This window comes from Ochotona curzoniae, unplaced genomic scaffold (genome assembly GCF_017591425.1).
Source record: "Ochotona curzoniae isolate NIBS_2020 unplaced genomic scaffold, NIBS_Ocur_1.0 contig_2599, whole genome shotgun sequence".
NCBI lineage: Eukaryota > Metazoa > Chordata > Mammalia > Lagomorpha > Ochotonidae > Ochotona > Ochotona curzoniae.
In genome coordinates, this window is record NW_024465520.1 from 17,073,342 (window position 1) to 17,080,894 (window position 7,553).

Genomic DNA, 7,553 nt, shown 5'->3' on the forward strand with positions numbered 1-7,553 from the left:
TGATCATAGACATTGGGATGTCTATGATAAGGAAGATTTTTTTTAATAATGCTTTCAATGCAACTTGATGGGACTTATGCAACAATATTTGGTTTTCTAAATATTTATCTTCTTTAAAGAAACATACAAAAATTTGGAGTGAACTGCATGATTATAGAAATAAGCTGTGGTCTACAATGAGATCCAGAAAATGGTTTGAGTGTACAGTTCAGGAAGTAAGTGAAGCAGTAGAGTTCCACTGAAAATGTGTCCATTCATTCTGAATTACTTAGAACCAATCTTGAAGAAACAGTGCAGTTAACTTCCCCATGTGCTCGAATTTCCAAATGCATATCATATGTTGCTATGGTTTGTGCTCATATATCGCCCTGTTCTGCCTAAGCTGACTTCTTCTGGATTACAGATTTAGGTTGTTCAAAAGCATGGAAATAGAAAAAATTATCCATTTCAGTTTAGACAGTTTTACAGATGAGCAGGTGGCTGATTAAAAAAAAGGATTAAAAAAAAAAACACTCCTTGGTGTTGAGGCAATAGCAGCATTTGAAGAGCAAAGAGTACCCTGTGGAGTTTAAATTAAATTCAGATTTGTTTCAGCAGGCCTTTAATAGAAACTTCATGATTGGGATGCTATGGGTTAGCTGATATCTCCACACGCTTGGCTGTGTCGAAGTGTATTTAGTCATTTTGAAAACTCAATAAAATGGTATTAGCGATAACCAACTGCTATAGTAATAAACTTATGTTCATTATTTGTAACCTCATGCTACAGTTCTTAAATGTGCCAGTTTTGACAAAAGTATTTTAGTTCTGCTTCCCTTGCCTTTTGCGTTTATTGCTAGTATTTTATTTTTATTATTTTAGCTTTTCAGTTACAACTACCAATCTCACTTTTCCATAGCCAGTTAAATTTTCACTGCCTGAAGGATATCCTTTGGACAATAATTAAGGGAAGCCAGGCCCCTAGATGTTCTGTCATTGTGAAAAGAATTTGGAAGGTCCTGTCCGCAGAGTGCTCTGTCACTGTATTACTGCTAAGGCTTTTATTTAGCTTTTTCTTTCTTTCTTTTTACCTTTTTTTTTTTTTTTTGTAATAGAGAGGAAGATAGAAATGAAAGCTTGATTAAACTAAGCATATCATAAACAAGAGTCTCTGTTTGTTTCTGTGCTAATTTCTTTACTTTTATAAATGTGATATGCCTCCTCTCTTTTATTAGAATGATTTGAGTAAAGCTCCTGAAAAGTGCTGACACTCCAGGGCTTGTTCAGGTGTTTCCTTTAGCTAGTAAAGGTGGCCGTCATCCCACGGTTTTGTTTGGTATGCATTAGATAACACAGTACAAAAATAAAGGATTTTGCAGGAAAGGGATGTTTTAGCCCATGGTATGTACAGTCAAAATTCCTCACGTGGGGTCCAGTGTTGTGGCCTGGGAGGTAAACCACATGTGACACTGGCATCCTATATGTACAGCAGATTGAGACCTGACTTTTCCCCTTCCAATCCAGCCATCTGACATTGGACCTTTGACAACAGCAGCAGAAGATGGCACGGTGCTTAGGACCTGTGGGAGATCAAGAAGAAGTTTGGGCTCCTGGCTTCAGCCTCACCCAGCCACTGTGGCCATTTGGGGAATAAATCAGAGGAAGAAGATTAATTCCTGCTCCCTTTGGGAGCACACACAGTGCAATTGGAAGGATACAGAGATCAGCATGTGCCCTGCACCAGGATAACGTGTAAACCCAAGAAGATGGATCTGCTCTCTCTCTCTCTCTCTCTCTCTCTCTCTCTTTCTGTCTCCCCCTGCCTCTCCCAATTTCTATGTAATTCTTTCAAGTAAATAAAGCATTCTTTAAAAAATATGTTTAGGAATCACAAAATATGAACCAGAAAGTTGCCCAAAATATGAAACACAAAGCTGTTTCTTATGGGAGATTATTGGATCACAAAAACTGGATGGCATCAAAGTTTGGTTGCAATATGTCAGGATGCTTTGCCAGAGTAGACAAGCACAATAATATTTCTGTTACATTGAGTTTAAAAGTTACTTGAAAATATTTTTGAGTAGGTATGTTTATATAGTTCGCTCAGTGGTCTGTAAAACGGATCACAGGGAGTGAAAACAAATGAAGGAAATCACAATAAATATAATAGGAACATTGGGAAAGACAAAACAAGCATTACATAATGTAGATAGTAATTGGATTAATGCTAATTGCTAATATTCATTGAAATGTAGCTCACTACTCATACCATTTCTGCTACTAAAAGGATAGTAAAAATAGCCTGGTCACAGAAACAGTTAAATCATGTGAAGTTTGGAAGGACTACATGTTGATGTATTTCCAGATTCAAAAAAATAAGTATAAGGTATAGTCAGGTACAGCAAATGACAGAACATGGTAGAATAAGACCACATACATGCATCTGGAGGAGTATTAATTAGGATTACATCCATTTATATTTCTTACAAAAAGACTTTAGCAATTCCTGGAAATGAAGAAAGATTCAATTTGGTCAGATATTTCTTAGAAAAGCAGGATCTCCTATCTATGTTTGTTCTTGAGTAAAATAATCCACACATCTTTTTTGTATGACATTTAGCATCAGAACTATTTAATTATATTAAACATTTTCATATCTAATGGCATATGTATGCCATATATGTGCATATAATGACATATATGTGGCATATACATGTCTATATTGGTATATCAATGCAGATATAGATACAGATATCTACCGAGATTCCGATAAAAAGTATATAGTCTTTCTTTGTTTTAATGTGGTTGATCAGATTGAGTTTTAGCAATCGTAACATGCCATTGAACCCTGACATTTAAGTAAGTAAGAACTAAATGAAGACATAGCTCGTTCTCTGAATGGTTGTAACAGGCTGCTGGGTTTCATTTGTCATAAGGTTTATGCTGGGACCAAACAATAAAGAAAAATTTCAACAATGGTCTTAAAGGGAAGGACATGTCTGCTGTCAAATGGGAAACAGAACACATTTGTAAAAATAAAAGATCAGACATGGTTAAGGGAATGCATCTAATAAATGTTGGTCTTATTTGGGCAATGATATAAATATTTAAGGATTAAATTTTATTCCATTGCTATTGGACTAAAAAAATAAATGGACTTGTCTTAAAAACTAAATTTAAGATTATTAAATATAAGATAGCAATTCAAGTTTTCAAATGATTTCATCTTCTATAGTAAGCAATATTTCCATGACAGCCTTTTTTTCCAAATTAAACTTGTCCTTAACAAAATGTTCAATGGCATATTATTTAAAACAAATATACTCACTCAGATCTATGAAGAAAAGTCTTTAGGCATAAATGTGATTCTATGTGTGTATTTTAAAAATCTTAGTAAATGTATCTTGTGCTGTGTAAAAATAAGTCTATATACCTGAATGAGCTGTGACTGACAAGGCAAAAGTGCCTTTCATTCATCAACCTGAGGAAACAGATATGGAGTTGAAAAATAAGCATTTTTTTTCCAGCTCACTCTAAAACTTTAAGTTGTCATAGCAGCTATTTGATATAGTGACCATTTCATTCTTACTTCAAAAATCCATTCTTTGTCAGGAAAATAAGACTATTAAAAACTCTGTGGTTTCAAACTGCACGCATTTAAACATTATGTTTAATGATTATCAGAAGATCTGATTGGTTTTGACAATCGCCTTTGATGAAGAATATCAGAGGAGCGCTTTCTGCTCACATCAAAGCCCCTTAGCCAGTCATTTGCAGTTGTCATAAAAGCACAGGGCTGGGCTTCCTTTACAGTCCAGGGTGATATTTATCCTTTCTATACAATCCTATCTTGATTTCAGCCAATCAAAAACTAGTTATTAGTTATACTCAACCCTTACTGCAAACCGAAGCGTTCCATCTCTTTTCCCTTCACTTTGGTGCTTGTGCATGGTGACTTTAGGGTGGAATTTCTTTTGTTATCATGAATCAGTGTAGGAGCCTTTCTTGATTTACAGACTTTTCTCAGGCCAACTGGGCTAAATCTAGATTAGATTGATGGGCAGTGAGCGAGGGATAACCTCAATTTCATTCACCGACACAATTGAGACCTACAGACAATAAATCAGAAAATTTGGCTGACGCTCAGTGAAAATTTGGTACTTATTCATGATATCAATAGTGAGAATTTTGCAAACTATCAGATAAACAAGTGAGCTAGATAAAAGATATTTAAAATTAACCAAAAACGGGCCAAGATTTTGGCTCAGTGGCTTCCGTAGCCACTTCCGAGACCAGTACGCCACATCCATGTGCCTGTTGAAGTTCAGATTTCTTTAATTCCAGTATATCTTCCAGATAATCCATTTAAAAGGGCAGCAGATAATACATCAAGTGCTTGGGAAACTGCCACTCAAGTGCGAGACTTGATTGAGATTGTGTAGCCGTCTCCACTTGGGGCTCTGATTGTCACGGTCATTCAGCAATGGAGCCAGCAGCTACATCTTTTCTCTCTTCCCCTGCTTGTCCTTTTTCTCTGTCATTGTGACCTTTAAATAAATAAATATTTTACACTCAATAACTTTTCAATGGTAATTAAAATTGTCAGTTAATAAGATTAATGTAATAATAAGTAAATCTACCCAAGCGTGTATATTACTTTTAATGAGAAAGATATGTGATAACCCCAAAAATTAAATTGCTACTTTTCTGATATGTAAGTATATACAATAATTAGTAAAATCACAAATATTCTCTCATGTTTTGTTTATGAAGGTCTTATATTGGTCTTGAATTGTATACACAAGGAATCACCAACAAGAGAAAAAAATAATTAAATATGAAAGCTTTGCTGTTCAGCAAAGTCTCTGCATCTTAGTAATCAGCACAACATTACCATGAAATAAATGTGGAGAAATGGAGCAATTGTACAATTGGACAGATGTGTCTTTCCAGATTCATGGAAAGAGAACGGATCCCCAAAACATGCTCCTGAAATACTTGGATATTGGTTTTGGTTTTAAAAAGATAATGCACAGCTTTTGGTTGGTTGGTTGGTTGTTTTAGAAAAAAAAGAAATAGCTCACTTTCATCTTTCCCCGTTACCAACTTTGCAAGACTGATGGCATTTGAAGCCATTCAGACTCAGAAGTCCGCTGTGAGGGGCCAGTGGAATCTGTATTTACTACTCAGAACATGGGAGAGTGTGACCTCCAGATGGTGAGCGCATAGGACAAGATGCCGCTAATCTTAGATTATGTTTAATTAAAAACAAACTATTAGACACATAAATTATACTCATTTATGAGGTGCTATGAAATGTTTCAATACTAAATTTTGGAAATAAGGCATTATAAACCTTGTCTTCAGTGAACAACAAATGCTGTGCATTTTTTCAAATACTAAGCTTAGACAGGTTTATTTATGTGCCGTAACATTTAACATGAATCTTGATAAGAAAATGCATACTTCTCTGCTTTCTGAATGTCTATGTTTTAAGAGATGAAACAAATTAAGTCAAGTTGCATGTATACTTTGAACACACACACACAATGCCTATAGGTCTGAGAGCAGACGGCACATTGAGGTAGAAGAGAGAACGGCTTTTGAGTGCACAGCTCAGACTCTTCCAGAATCGCAGGGTGGAGCATTTGGATGCAGATCAGGGGCAATTTTGCCATCTGGAAGCTTTAATTCCCTGCAGCTAGACACTTTAAAAAAACTGTTCATCGCTTACGGTAATCTCAGCATTTCTGCTGTCCTGGCAGCTATGCACTCGGTGTCCAGGCTGCCTCTGGCTATTAAGTTATTCTTGTCAGATTACCTCCTGCTCCAGACAGCGTGGAGCCCGAGGAGTAAAGTCACTGGCTGGGTGCAGCACGCTGCAGGCCTGTGCCAAGTGCAGACGGAGTTCGCTGCTCTGCACAAACTGCATTTCCTGAATGCTTGGGGAACAACAAGAGGTAGAATTTGGGGGATGTGCAAGAAAATAGTAGGAGAGATGGAAGTGAGAATAGCATTGCGTGCAGATGGAGAGATCGACAATCTGGTGGATCAGGATGGAATTTAGAGGTGGTGTAAAACAGGACATTTGATGCTCAAATGGATTTCTATTTGCGAAAGATGCAAGGGACTGAAGAAGCTTAAATCACATAGAATTGTGTCTAAGAAAGCAAGTGTCATTTTTTTTCTTCATGTTGCAGTGGTATCATTCACCGCCCCCAGGATTTCCCCCGTATTATTACGATAGTATAGTGCATTTAGTAACGGATAGTGAGCGGGAAACAGGCTTGGCTTTTATATTCGTGGTGCTGATTAATCATCAGTCATTGCAGTTTCTTCAACACCTACATAATTATGATTTAGATTATACTTGTGTTTGCAGTGTAATTTTATGTGTATCAAATAATGTCCTGCTATTCTTGCATGATTTTAGTCTTCTCACTTCTTTGTGATTGTCAGAGATGATTCGGCTCATGTCAGTGATCATTGAAAAATTAATATCCAACGTTATAACTGTTTTTTAATTGTGCTAGGTAAAAATTATCTTTCGCTGAACCACTTGCTAGCATGGTTTATATTTGACCAGCATGTTAACAAATTCAAGGAAAATATACAACTTGAAAAAAACTATGCGGAGTTTCATAAAATAATTTGCTCCAAAATGAACTTGCCCTGTAAGTATTTCCTTCAACTTTTTGAAGAATCTTCAAAACCAGGCACATGACACTGCTCCAGGGCTACATACAAAGATTAAGCGGAAGATTTTAAAGGAAGAATAGACTCTCATGATACTATAAATTTCTTCCTATCAATGATCATGAGCAAGAAAATCTTCAATAAATTAAGAGAAATACGCAAGAGGCATGTAAGAAACTGAGTTTAAGAAAGTCAAATATGAGGAATGCAGATTATTGATATTGATTCTATACTGGTTTGTCAAAGCTGTGAACAATTATACATCTTCATAACTAATTAGATCTACAACTGCCTTTTCTTATTTTTATGTATTCACATAAGTGTCACTTTCAAACAGACCTCTTGATTTTGTGTCAATGGTCAGTTTCACCACAAAAGATATTCTCAGAGGTATCATATAACTCCAGTTAAATTATCCCAATAAGCCATTCTCTTCTTACCCAAAGTGACGCATAATCCATGTGTTAAAGTCGGTTATTCTTCTTTCCAACATGTGTTGATATCTGTATTTTCTCCTAAAATAGCTTTGCCACTCCCCCAAAACAGCTTCAGATAAGGGAGATACTCAAGAAAGTAATAAGAAGGAGTGGGATATTTCACAAAGCTAAAGAACTTGTATAATTTTTTCCACAAAAGTTTATTTGTGGAAATACACATAGCAATTATCTATTAACAATATATGTAAATACATATATGATTTTGAAGAATAGAATAAGTAGATATAAAATGCCTCCAATTATGTCCTGAGCATTCTGTTTTGAGGGAAACATGAATAGAGAAGCGATAGCATGATAATTAAGCAGAATTCATCAGAGCTTACGAGTATCACGTGTTTTTCCCTGCTTCTGTGAAACAGTAGCTTTGCAATGGTCAGTCTG

General features: G+C 35.9%; 1 non-coding gene across 1 annotated transcript; it reads left to right on the top strand.

The window, feature by feature from the left end:
• Nucleotides 1–1,657: 1,657 nt before the first annotated feature.
• Nucleotides 1,658–1,759, top strand: LOC121152780. Its single transcript, XR_005883313.1, has one exon. It is a non-coding gene; the product is annotated as a U6 spliceosomal RNA (small nuclear RNA).
• Nucleotides 1,760–7,553: the final 5,794 nt, after the last annotated feature.